Source organism: Phacochoerus africanus, chromosome 12 (assembly GCF_016906955.1).
Source record: "Phacochoerus africanus isolate WHEZ1 chromosome 12, ROS_Pafr_v1, whole genome shotgun sequence".
Lineage (NCBI taxonomy): Eukaryota > Metazoa > Chordata > Mammalia > Artiodactyla > Suidae > Phacochoerus > Phacochoerus africanus.
Window position 1 is genome coordinate 55,254,976 of NC_062555.1, and position 14,302 is coordinate 55,269,277.

A 14,302-nucleotide genomic window follows, 5' to 3' on the forward strand; every position below is an offset into this window, starting at 1 on the left:
TCCTCACCGATAGTAATATTACCCAACTACAAAAACGTTTGTGTACAATTTCCCCCAAGCTGAAAACTCCATGAGAACCCATCTGCTCTTTATAGTGTTTCCTTCCCAAATGGTCTGGTGAGGTGTTTTTAGCACCATAACTATCGAACATGGGTTAATAATTGTTTCTAAGGTATATTCACCAGTGTCCCTTGGAAGATAGTCCTTATCAAACCCAAAATGATAATAAGGATAGCTATTTCAGCTGTTAAACTTCTTCTCTTCCTCTCAAATGCCCCTTAATTCTTCTAAGCATTCTTTCCCAGCTAATTGGGAAAGCACCAATGACTTCCACTAATTTGAAAAAAATTCCCCAGAGTCCTTTCTTTTAACCTTGTTAAACACTGCTTATATGTAAAAGTAAAATTAAATCTGCTTAATTTGTTTTGAATAAGATCTAGCAGAGAGTCAAATGAGTTAAATGCTGACTGCAAAGTTGTAAGGAAAGCTGTTGTCATATCTGCAAAGTATCTTTCCATTTCTCATGGTCCTAAACAGTGGCATTCCAAAAGGTGCCTTCCAAAGCATTTGACATAAATCGTAGCAATGCTTTCTTAGGTCAGTCTCCCAAAGCAACAGACATAAAAACAAACAAAAAAGGGACCTAATCAAACCTATAAGCTTTTGTATAGCAAAGGAAACTATAAACAAAATGAAAAAATAACCTACAAACTAGGAGAAAATTTTTTGCAAATGATGCAACTGACAATATGCAGTTCATACAGATATATATATATATATAAATTCAAAAAATCAGCAGATCTAAATAGACATTTCTCCAAAGAAGAAATACAGATAGCCAATAGGTGCATGGAAAGATGCTCGACACTGCTATTATTAGAGAACTGTAAATGGAAACCACAATGAGGTATCACCTCACACCAGTAAGAATGGCCATCATTAAAAAGTCCACAAATAACAAGTGCCGGAGAGGGTGTGGAGAAAAGTGAGGAAAACAGTATGGAGGTTCCTCAAAAAACTAAAAATGGAGTTGTCATATGATCTAGCAATCCCATTCCTGGGCATATATCTGGAGAAAACTATAATTCCAAAAGATACATGCACCCTAATATTCAAAGCAGCACTATTTACAATAGCCAAGACATGGAGACAACCTAAATGTCCACTGACAGATGAATGGATAAAGAAGATGCAGTACATATATACAATGGAATAGTACTCAGCCATAAAAACAATGAAATAATGCCATTAGTAGCCACATGAAAGGACCTAGAGATTATCACACTAAGTGAAGTCAGAAAGAATAAGACAAAGGCCATATGATGTTACTTATATGTGGGATCTAAGGTATTATACAAATGAACTTATTTACAAATCAGACTCACAGACATAGAAAACCAATAGTAAATTAGTTTTAAAGTATTTACACTTTTAAGGAGTTCCTGTTGTGGCTCATTGGAAACGAATCTAACACCCATGAGGACACAGGGTCAATCCCTGGCCTTGTTCGGTAGGTTGCTGTGAGCTGTGGTATAGGTCACAGATGCGGCTCAGATCTGGCATTACTGTGGCTGTGGTATAGGCCAGCAACTCTGATTTGACCCCTAGCCTGGGAACCTCCATATGCCACAGAAAAGACACAAAAAATTTGACAAAAAAACAAAAACAAAAAATAAAATATTTATACTTTTAAACATAAAGGAGCTAGTATTCTTAACCTACTAACGGAGTGATGTAATTATAGAAACAACTAGATTTAAATAGTCACATACAAAGTACTTCATTGTGGAGTGATTTAAAATAGCCTCAAACATAAAAAAAAAAGAGAAACTAAAAGTCTAGGAATAGCTAAATAAATTTTGCTACTATAGTATATCCATATAGTGGACTATTCTGCAAATATTGTAAACTATAATAAACTCTAATGCTAGTGAATACTTAATGATACAGGTAAATGAAAAAAAGATAAAAACACTATGTATAGCAGGATTCTAATTCTTCAGCTTAGACAAAGGAGTACTGACTAAAATGCATGATTATACTACAGTAGTTATCACCGAGTGACAGAATGAGTGATATTAATTTTTTCATACAGCTTTACATTTAATAGATTTCTAAATGAAGCATAAGAATTTCATTAGAAAAAAAGAAATCAATATCCACTGAGATGTTAGTGTTCAAGTATTTGAATTAAAATTAATTCATAATACACATCAGTGAGTTATCTTTATATGTTGGTTTATGCCATACAAAACAAGCACTGTTTAGCCATACCATTATACATACCAAAGATTCCTCCCACTACCACCGGGTATCCTGGGAGAGTCTATTCTTGGATACCCTTTCCCTCCTTTTTACTTCAAATTAGTATGGGGGCTACTGAGGACTTGAGGTGCTAAAGTGAGCCTGTCTCTCTAGAGTACAACACTTTTGCAACTTTATTATGGATGAATTTGTTTTAACTCTAAAACATTTCTAGAAGTTAAATGACATTTGCATTTGTGCTATATTTTTAAAAGACATATCTTAAAGGCAGTCATTTAGATCTTATTTAAACATCAGAGGAACTTCTAAAGAAAACATTAAGCACAACAAACCATAACTATAAAATCATCCCATATACTTTTTTGGAAATAAAGAAGCCGTCAAAAGTCATCTATATTATCACTTCTGACTAAATAATCTAAAGCTCTACAAACCGTCATAAAATATATGTTTTCACAGCCTGGAGAGTCATATTATTGGATGTATTATAGACATTTAATTCACTAGTCAAAATGGCTAGTGTTGCTTGAATAATTTCCCAGTATGGATACTAAAAACATGTGATGGATGAGGACCCTAAGAAACACAGCTGCCTGCATTAGACAGTGGAGGAGCATCTATTGGATGAAGTCTTTCAATCTATGTTTATCCACCTAGTAAGTCTAGTGAGTTTCCAAGTCAATGATGGGTACTGTCTTCAGATGTTCTCCTGAGAAGTTAAAAAAAAAATAGCCCCTACCTAAGCTACCCCTTCAGAGTGTATTTAGTCAATGAATGCTTTAAAAAACTATTCTTTTAGAAAACACCCTAAGACCATCTTCTTGTAAGAGTGACATTTACAAAGAGCAGCATGGGGCTTATCTGAGTGCTGCAGAGAAAAACTTGGCTAGAATAGAATGGTGCTGAGTTATACAAAAGGAAGAGGGACTGAGTGAGTAACACTGAAGGCAAAACAGAGGGGACAAAGGCAGAGCCTAGGGCTTTTGCTGCAACTGTATTTAAGTAGGCCCCATACTAGGGGACTTCCAGCTCTTCAGAGAGTCCCCAACAAAGGCACCTATGATTTAACAGTAAACACACCTCAAACTTCTCTTTTTGTAAGAGGGCAAAACTATGTTAACAAGTTTTTTAAAAAATATGCTAGGAAATACGATTTTCTCTTAACTCCCAATTCTGTATATGAAGATTTTTTTCCAGTCATTGTGACCTCACTCCTTATAAATGCTATTTTTGATTCAAATCTGACAAATCATTTTCAAATATTAAAAATAAATCAGAAAGGTAAATTTAGGATAACAAGTCTTCTAAACATAAATTTACCATATTGGATAATGAATATTATTACTACTGAAATAGAAAAACTCATTCATTTTTCACTGATTGGAGTGGTTAAGTTATCATTTGTTACAAGGCTAGTAAGATAAGCCCATTATGAGGAATTTCATTATCACTCTTTTATGTGAAATGTCTGTTTGTTGCTCTAGTCTCTCTGCACTGAATGTTCAAAGAGCCTTGGCCATATGCAGATAAAGCCTAGTCTAAAAGTCTGTAATGTTTTGGATTAGCTCATAAGAATAATACAAAGCGGGCTAACCTACACATAATAGGGATTCCAGAAGGAGAAGAAAAAGAAAAGGGGGTGAAAATATATCTGAAGAAATTATAGCCGAAAACTTTCCAAATCTCAAGGAAACAGATATGAAGATACAGGAAGCACAGAGGGCCCCAAACAAGTTGAACCTAAACAGGCCCACACCAAGACATATTATAATAAAAACGGCAAAAGTTAAAGATAAAGAGAAGATTCTATAGGCAGCAAGAGAAAAACCAAAGAATTATAAGGGAATCCCCATAAGGCTATCAGCTGCTTTCTCTACAGAAACACTACACACTAGAACAGAGTGGAAAGATATACTCAAAGTTCTAAAAGGGAGAAAATTTGCAGCGTAGAATACTCTACTCAGCAAGAATATCATTTAAAATAGAAGGAAAAACTAAGAATTTTTCCAACAAACAAAAACTAAAAGAGTACAACAATACTAAACCTATTCTAAAAGAAATACTGAAAGGGCTCCTCTAAATAAAAAAAGAACTAAGAAGAAATACGATGGAGGAGTTCACACCTGGGAAGGAATCATTTAAATAAGACAGTGTACAGATCTAAAAAGAAACAAAAAACCTATTTTAAAAGCAACAATAAACACAAGGAACAGCAAAAGGACAAACATGAAGATGTTAAAAAAAGGACTTCAAAATCATAAAATGTGGGGAAGGAAATAAGAAAATACAGACGTTTTTTAGAATGCGTTTGGGCCTATATGACTATCAGGCTAAACCAAGCAGATATAAGAAGGGGTTTACATACTTGGAAAACAGAGCAACCACAAATCAAAACCAAATATTACATTCACAAAAACTATAAAGAAGAGGTTACAAGCATAAAATAAACCATCCAACCAAAAAAAAAAAAAAGAGAAAGGAACAAAGGAGAAACACAGAATCACCTGAAAAACAAGTTTTAAAATGGCAGTAAATACATACTTATCAACAATTACCTTAAATGTCAACGGACTGAATGCTCTAATCAAAAGACAGAGAGGATAAAAAAGCAAGAGTCTACAATATGCTATCTACAAGAGACTCATCTTAGGGCAAAGGACATATATAAATTGAAAGTGAGGGGATGGGAAAAGATATTGCATGCCAGTGGACAAGACATGAAAGCAGGAGTTGCAATACTCATATTAGACAAAGTAGACTTTAAAATGAAGGCCATAAAGAAAGACAAAGAAGGACACTATTTAATGATAAAAGGATCCATTCAAGAAGAGGATATTACAATCGTCAATATATATGCCCCTAATATAGGAGCACCCAAATACATACAACAAATACTATCAGACACAAAAGGAGAAACTGATGGGAATACAATAATAGTAGGAGATTTTAACACCCTGCTCACATCAAGGGACAGGTCCTCTAGACAGAAAGTCAAAAAGGCAACAGAGATCCTAACTGACACAATAGAAAAGTTAGACACAATTGATATTTTCAGGACATTGCATCCAAAAAAATCAGAATATACATTCAAGTGCACATGGAACATTTTCTCAAGGATTGACCACATTCTGGGGCAAATATGAAACTATTTTTCTTTTCAAGGTAGTATTTGATCTAAGAATAAAGGATAAAAAGGGAGTGGACTAGAAAGAATAACTTTTTTTGGGGGGGGGTCTTTTTGTCTTTTAGGGCCATACTGGTGGCATATGGAGGTTCCCAGGCTAGGAGCTGAACTGGAGCTGTAGCTTCTGGGCTCGCCAGAGCCACAGCAACACGGGATCTGAGCCGCGTCTGCAACCTACACCACAGCTCATGGCTACTCCAGACCCTTAACCCACTGAGCGAGGCCAGGGATTGAACCTGCATTCTCATGGAGGCTAGTCAGGTTCATTAACCACTGAACCACGAAGGTAACTCCCAGTAGTAACTTTTTTTATTACCTACAATACACTCACAGAAGACAATTAGCAATGTGTTTTATTTATTTATTTTTTCCTTTTTTAGGGCCAAACCTACAGCATATGGACGTTCCTAGGCTACGAATTGAACTGGAGCTGCAGCTGTCAGTCCAAGCCACAGCAATAGCAAAGAAGGATCCCAGCTGTGTTTGCAACCTACACTACAGCTCATGGCAATGTTGGATCCTTAACTCACTGAGCGAGGCTAGGGATTTGAACTGCATCCTCAAGGAAACCAGTTGAGTTCATTACTGCTGAGCCATAATGGGAACTCCGAGCAAGGTGTTTTAACAGTCATATGCCCTAAATCACATGTGACAGAATAAACAGTGCCACTGAAGAGCTAGAGGTGGTAGAGGAAAGTCTGTAAGCAATGGATAGTATTTTATAGAAGAAATTCAGCATCCTCTCTTCTGTTTGAACAGAGTTTTTCATAAAGGATGCTCTTCATAGCACTAATAGCTTTTTAAAATTTATTTTACTGAAATATAGTTGATTTACAATGCTGTGTTAATTTCTGCTGCACAGCAAAATTATACACACACACACCTTCTTTTTCAGATTCTTTTCCATATGGTTTATCATAGGATATTGCATGTATTTCCCTGTGCTCTACACAGTAGGACTTTGTTGTTCATCCATTCTTCATAGCACTAATTGTAATGATAAATATAGGAAAGCAATACATGCCTAAACTGTGGGGATTTGTTAAATGTATTTTGGTCTATCCACATATGGTAAGCTAAATAGTTATTACACAGAATGTTTTTCAGTGATAGGAACAACAAATACATATTTAGGAAGACAAGATAATAATGCAATTGTCAACAAGTTATTCTTGTCCTAAGATTATGAGTAATTTTTATGATCTTTATACTTATCTTTGTTTCCTTTTATAAAAATAAACATTTTATATTTAAAATATTAAAATTACAGTTAAAATTTGGAGAATAAATTTGAGCATTTTTAGGGATGTAGGGAGAATCTAGGTGGGTTACAGCGAGTGATAAATGATAATGTATCTTGATACTTTTGAGCAATGTATATTTATTTGGAGATAGTTATTAGTTAACGTTCAATAGGCTAAGCTGCAGAAACAAACTTGCAAATCCTAGTGACTTAAAAAAAGCTCACTCTTCCAAAGTCCAATTTGTTTCAGGTAGTCCTCCTCCATCCTGCAGCCACCCCATGTAGAAAACACGTCCTCCAAAATTGCCACAGCAGAGAAAGAGAAAGACAGAGGAGACACCCTGGCTCAATCCATTTTACAAATCATTGTGGATATTTCATTGTCCAACTTACTCATATGGCTCTCAAACTTACTGCAAGGGAAAATGGGAAATGTAAAGAAACACATGGATATTTGGTGAACAATAAAGTCTCTGCTATACAGTTTTATAGAAAAACTAATTACAAATAATTGAATTAAGATCATTTTTGACACAAACGTACAAACACTGCATGTATCACACATATCCATACTGAAATTGTACCTTGAATTTCACAAAGCTAAAGTCTTCATGCTTTTCTTTGGCTTCCAAAGTTTCTAAAGTAAACATATAAACATAAATCTATTTTCTTTCCCCAATTAGTGAAAGAACATTTAGGACATCCCCCCACAAATTTTCACTATGAACATCCTTAGACATGTCTACTCATAAACAAGTGTGAGGTCTTTCTCTAAAGAATATATTTAGAAATAGTATTTGGGGGTTGTGTATCATATAAAGTTTACATTTGCATACGCAAAAATGTATGTGTATATATATATATATATATTAGCTTTTATAAATGCTGGCAATTTGCATTCTAAAGTAGCTATGCTTACAAAAACAGCAAGTGAGAATTTTGGTTTTGGATTCCATATATCCCCACATTGGATGGATGAGAAATGGTGTCTCTATTTCCATTTGCATTTCCTTAATTGCACTCGAGTTTGGGCATCTCTTTACATGTATATTGCCCAATTGCGCTTCCTCTTCTATAAATTTTCTTTTGAATTATTTTACCTTATATCTATGTATTTCTTCATAGAAAAGTTCTGAAGTTTGATGGCAAAAATCTGCTTTTATGATTTTTGCTTTCTGTATACTAGTCAAGAAATCTTTTCAAGGTCACAAAGATAGTTTTCTCTATTTTCTCCTAAGAGCCTAATTTAAAAATTTTTCATACTTGTAACTTCAATTTATCTGGATGTTCTGTGTGTGTGTGTGTGTGTGTGTGTTTAGAGGTAAGGATCTGACTTATTTTCTCCACATAGAAGTCTTTTGTCTCAACAGCATTCACTGAAAATTCCTTCTCCGCTATTTTATTATTATTATTGAAATACAGTTGATTTACAATATTTCATCAAGGTGTGTTGTACAACAAAGTGATCCAACCCTCCGCTTTTTTAAAATATTTGCCTTGTCTGCATATAGGAGTGAGATGGGGATGGTGGTAAAGAAAGAGAAGGTGATTAAAGGGAGCAGTTGAAGGAAGTCTCCGCTGGGAACTTGAAGTTTAAGTTGAGGCATGCAGGATGACAAAGAGTTAACCAGGTGCAGAGGGTAGGGTGCAGGTAGTGGTGAGGAGCAGGGAGGGACCAAAGATGGATCCGCTATGCAAAAAGGCATTCTAGCATGAGAAACCTTGTATTCTTTGAAAACGCAGCATCTCATTCAGTGCTCCGTAATAGGTATGGATTCAATTTGTAAAATGCTTCTCAAAATATGTCCTCTTAGTATTTTTAAAATTCCTACCACCACTCTATACAGTATGAAACTTTATCACTGCCACCTACTTAGTAACTGAAGAAAATTTACAAGTGTGGAATGTAAACAGAAATAAGAGGCAAAGGCTAAATATATGTGATGATAACCACCACTGGCTAAAAATCAACCCTAATCTGCATAAAATTTCCAGAGTTTTCAAGATGAAGCTTCCTTAAACAAACTGCTTTAGCAGCTCTTCTTACTGGGATATCTTGAATTTCTAGATGGGAAGAAATTTCAGTAGGTATTTGTCTTGTTTTATTTTAGAAAAATTTTGTTTTCTTTCATTACTTTACCTCCCAACTAGGACATCAGGCCAACAAATGTCCCTGCCTTCTTTTCTCCTCTTATCTCAAAGAAATTCTAAGCATTTTGTTATACATCAAAACTAGCAATCTGTGGCAATATTATCTTAAAAAGAAAATCATAGCAAAGGGAATAATCTTAGAGTAAAACAAGTTTTTTTCCCCAGATTTAGCACACTATTCTTACTGTGCCTACACTACGGCTTAAAATAACTTCCGAAGGTTTTCGAGCCATTGAAATGAGTGAACCCTACAAGGAATTGAGCTGCCAAGAGAAAAACCCATATGAGAAAACCCATCTCAGGTGAGCCCCTGTTTAGTAGTTATCTAATAGCCCCATAGATTAAATGAGGCCTTTCTTTCCTGTCTGACTCACATCTATTACATAATTACTTTCTTTCTAGCAAGTGAAAGAAACAAGAAGGAAGAGCTATATAAAGATCACAATTAATGATGACAGGCAGTTTTCCACCAGATGAAGTCTGTATTGTGAGTTGCATAATCAGTACCTCAGCAACCTTAGTTCTCTCTGCAGAAGTCATAGCTTGGCAGAGTGGGAGACAGGGCTGCTATTACTTCATTTTTTTTTCTTTTTATAAAGATTATATAGATGCATTAAAAAAATGAAGAAAATATAAATCAGCAACTAAAAGAAGATATCAACATGCATGACCTCACAAGGAGCATACGTTCCTTCTCCCAGTTTTTCCATTGAGCACAGGGCTACCTCAATAGGAGACTACATCCCAGACTTCGTTGAAGCTAAGAGTGACCAAGCCATTGAATTCCAATGAACTATGTTAAATGGAAGAGAAGTACTGTATTCTCTCCTCTGTCCTCCTTTCTTCCTGCACTGTATCTACAAAGATACAATGCTTGGAAAGGATAGAGGGAATAACTTACCCAGGAGTCCTATAACTGTGACACGCAATTTAGCTGTGGACTATTTACTTCTATATGCTCATGGGAGAAGGTTTAGCTTTCTAAAGCTTCTATTCTCATGCTCCTTGGTACTTGCAGCTAATCCTAAGCCCTGAAACTTGTAGCAAGTACCTAAACCCTGACACTTATCTATCTATTCCTAAAAATTCTTGTATTTTTATTACCTATCTTTTAAGTTTTTAAGTATTCACAATTATTTTAAGTATTCACCTCTTTCAGTTTTTGTTTTTAGTTTGTTTATTTTACATTTGGAGCTCATCTAGCATATGGGAGGCTTCCTTATTTTAATTAATTTAAATATAGTTTTATTCTTTTGAATTGGAGTTTTAAGTAGGTGTCAGAGGAGGATGTTTTTCCTTTTTATTGTCAAAACTTTCAGCAAAATCAGACACTATAGAGAAAGCCAGGCAATAACTTACTCGTATGAATAAAATGGGAGAAAACCAAGAAAACGGAGGCATTTTCCTAATTGGGACCCACCATGCATGTCCAACAAGCAGTTGGCATTGAGAGAATGAGGACCCAATATTTACAATCAAGGATGAAAACAGCCTTTTAATAAGAACTCTGTTATTTTTAAAGGATGGTGGCAAGGAATTATGGAAGAATTATCCCTACGCAGGAGAGTAAACTTATCTGAAGGGCATATTCATAGTGAAGGAACTATAAAATGGAAGTTTTTCATCTTGAAGGCTGATTACAGTTAAAACCAGGCTTTGGAAAAAAAATATAAATTTAAAAATAAATATAAATAAATAAAATCAGGCTTTGGATATTAAAATGTCTCAAAGAGTTGTGGCAGCTCTGGTTAGACTGGGGTTGGAACTTGAATTTTTGTTTATTGTTGTGGTAGGCAGAATAATTGCACCCAAAGATATCTATATCTTAATCCCAGGTTTTAGTCTTTATTTAAAAGATGGTAAAAAATACCCTATGGGACTAGCCTGATATGAAATATAAATGTACACATTCACTTTATTTGCTATATGAATTTTCTACCTTTTTTTAAGGTATGAGCAAAAAATTCACATTTATCTGAAAACAAAATCAACTGGAAAACTACAAGAATATGCTTTTGCATTTTATTTCCTCCTAATTCATACTTATTGTATCAGATTTAAATTAAACAAAACAAACAAATAAAAACCACCATTCTCTCATCGCAGAGTTTGAAAGCACTACCATAGGCCAGAAGTTTTCAAAGTGTGGTCAGGGACCAGGAACCAGGAACATCAGTTTCCCTTTGGAACTTACCTGCAATGCAACCTCTCTGACCCAACACCAGGACTATGGAATCAGCCACTCAGGGGTGGGGCCCAGCAATGTGGGATTTAACAAGACTCAGGTGATTCTGATGTTTGTAAAGTTGGGGAACCACTGCTTTAGGACATGCTACTTTGTTAACACAATTCTCATAACATGTGTCAGGCACTACTCTAAGCATTCTGCATTCATACAGTAATCCAAAGATACTTTTATTATCTGTTTTACAGATGAGGCAATGGAGGTCCAGAGAAGTTAAATGGCTAACCTGAGGTCACACAGCTAATATGTCCATTACAGTAGTTCAACTGTCCATGCTCTTAACCATTACACCAGAAAGCCTAAGACTGATCACGTAAGTAAATACTAAAAGGTATTCGCTAGCCAGCATATTAAGCTTTTCAGGAAAAAACTGCTTTAACACAATTTGATCATATGTCTCCAGAAAGTTAAGGAACAATTCCAATTTTATTAGAACATCCATGATGGACACATATTTGGTAATATGGTACTGTTAGAACCTTTTATATCACATTATAGGGCAGAAAGCTTTTGTCATGTCAACGCTGTGTACTGTTGGCATATTTAATTCTTTGTTTACAGGTAACTGGAGAAATATTTATTGGATTCTTACTATATGTCAGGCACTATGCTGCACACTAGGGTATGCAAAGATGTATCAGAAATTAGATAACACACATAAAGCACTGAGGATATATAATGCTACGGTATAGAGGATGGAAAATAACACAATAAATGTCAGCTCTCATTGTTAGGAAGCTGATCCTTCTGCTGTTGCTTAGAATAGTGAAACACAGGAACTCAACTGTAAACCCAAACAGAACACAGTAATACTGTAGCAGAGAAATGAGAGTCAGGATGTTTAGTTGTTCTGTAACACTAATACTTTTACGCTAAATGAACAGTACTAATAAGAGAAATAATCTCTTCCCTCCTTGCCTTTCTCTTCTCTTTCCACCTCCTCTGTGAAGTTCAGCATGCTGAATGCAGGACCCCATTTCTTAACGCCTGCAGGCTTTTTCTAGAACTGAATCATGAATTCACTTATCTCAAATACAAAGGGACAGAAATAAAATATATTTTCCTAAGGAAGAACTGAGAAGGCACCTAGAGATAAATGTGCCACTTCCTAGAAGCCAAGATTTCCAAGGTGAAAATAATGCCATTTAAACATTACCTAAAAATTGTACAGTTTGGCAACATTCATCATTTACCTTCAACATTCTATTTAAATAGAGTAAGTGAAACAAAATGGCAAAAGGTTGACCAAGTGGAGAGAAAAAAATTTTAACACTACTCAGTGTTTTCCAGAACTGCCAAAAAGCCTGAGTTATTAAGTGCTTAATCCATTTGTGCATCTAAATTTTTTAATCGAAATTCTATCTGAATTCTATCTGACAGATAATTCAGTTTCAGTCCTGAAGATCTGTACTATCTGTCCACACAGATAGATAAATAGACAACTGTCAAATTTTCAATTTGCTTTATGATAGCAGAAATAGCCTAAGTAATTGAAGAGATGATACAGTGACAGCCCCGAAGAGGACATGGATCCAAACACATCTGAATCTGAATTGAACAGGACTTGACAGAGAGTACTATTATCCGAGTTAGTATTCGATCGGGGACATTTTGCCACAGAATGTATGATTGTCTGGAGGACAGATATGAAGCCAGATCACTGTATATCACAAAGTCTGAGAAGTCACTACCAATTATCAGAAGGTTGTAGTTTACTTCTCAGGGTCCTACTTTAGCCGCACTGAGGCACTGCCTGATTCTAGTATGAATAACAGGAAAATGAGAGAAAGAGCCAAAAATGATACACTCTCGAAGATGTTCCAAGTTCTCATTTTTGCCACAACCCCACATTTCCATCTGATATTTAAGAAAGAGAAGGCCTGGCACCTCCTTCTTTCCTATCACGATGAATGAAGTGGATGTGTTCTGGTCCAAGTTCAACCCTTCCACTTACTCACTAGGTCTCATACGCCTTTGTCTATTTAAGGGCTTCCCTAGTAATAATATTCACTTCTCTCCTGTACCATCATTTTCCATCTCTATGGGGCCATCCAGAGCCATGAAAACACATTGTACTTTTTCTCATTAAAAATAGTCTCACTTGATCTACAACTTCCTCTAATACTCAAATTTTCTGCTTCCCCACACCACAAAACTTGCAGCAAGAATGGTTTTTACTTGCTGTCTCTATGTCATCTCATCCATTCCCGCCTTGGAATCATAGTTTGTCTTTTGTCATCCACCACTGCACCCAGACTGGTCATGGCAATTCCACTTCAATATTGCTAGATTCGGCAGGCCACTCTCATTCCTCATCTTACAAGATCAACTGGCAGCATCTAGATTTCTTGAAATGAAATGTGTACATTCAATGTTGAATACTCTTCATCTTCCATACTTCTCAACCTCTAACCAGTAGGGCATCCTAGGATATTTTATATGTATATATATATATATATGTGTGTGTGTGTGTGTGTATACATATATATGTATGTGTGTGTATATATGTGTGTATATCCATACTTACTTACCCACCCACTCAGTTTAACGAAAAGAATATTACTATACTTTAAAGTTCCCTTTATTCCCCTCTTCCTCTGTGATTCCAGTCTCTTTACCTCCCTGTCTAAGGTAACCATCATCCTGAATTTTCTTCATTCTCCTGCTTTCTTGTAGTTTACCTTATATGCTCATGTCTCTCTCTCTCTCCTTCACACACACACACACACACACACAATTTCACTCTATATAAACAGAAGAATGCTTCTGCAATATTGTAGGATTTTTATTGTGTATACCTTAAGGCAAACATTATGGTACTTCCTTACATTATTAGTTACAAATATTTTAATAGGTATCATGTAGAAAAGAGGATGATGAAAATCAAGCAAGATGGGGAAATGCTATTTTAAACACATTCTCTTACTGCAGATCTCAAAGCTGTTAATAAGCAATGTTCACTGAGACTTCCCAGTGAACACTGCCAGCACTGGCCATATACAATTGACCTTCCTTTTTTAAGTGCACCTTTTATTTCAGAACATCTGATAAGATGCTATGCTTTATATCAAAAGGTGAAATGTGCAACTGTTTTGAGAGAAACCCATGTGTGCATTAAAAGCATCTCATCTCCTCACGAAGAAGAGCATTAGTATGGGGGCTATGGGACGGTCCCATCTAGACCCCCAACAACACGACTGCCTGGGTGAAGTGA

The 14,302-nt window shown here is 35.6% G+C and overlaps 1 protein-coding gene across 1 annotated transcript in view; it reads right to left on the reverse strand.

The window, feature by feature from the left end:
- GPR158 (G protein-coupled receptor 158) overlaps nt 1–14,302 on the reverse strand; it is a 331,761-nt gene that overhangs the window by 70,633 nt on the left and 246,826 nt on the right. The window lies entirely within an intron of this gene.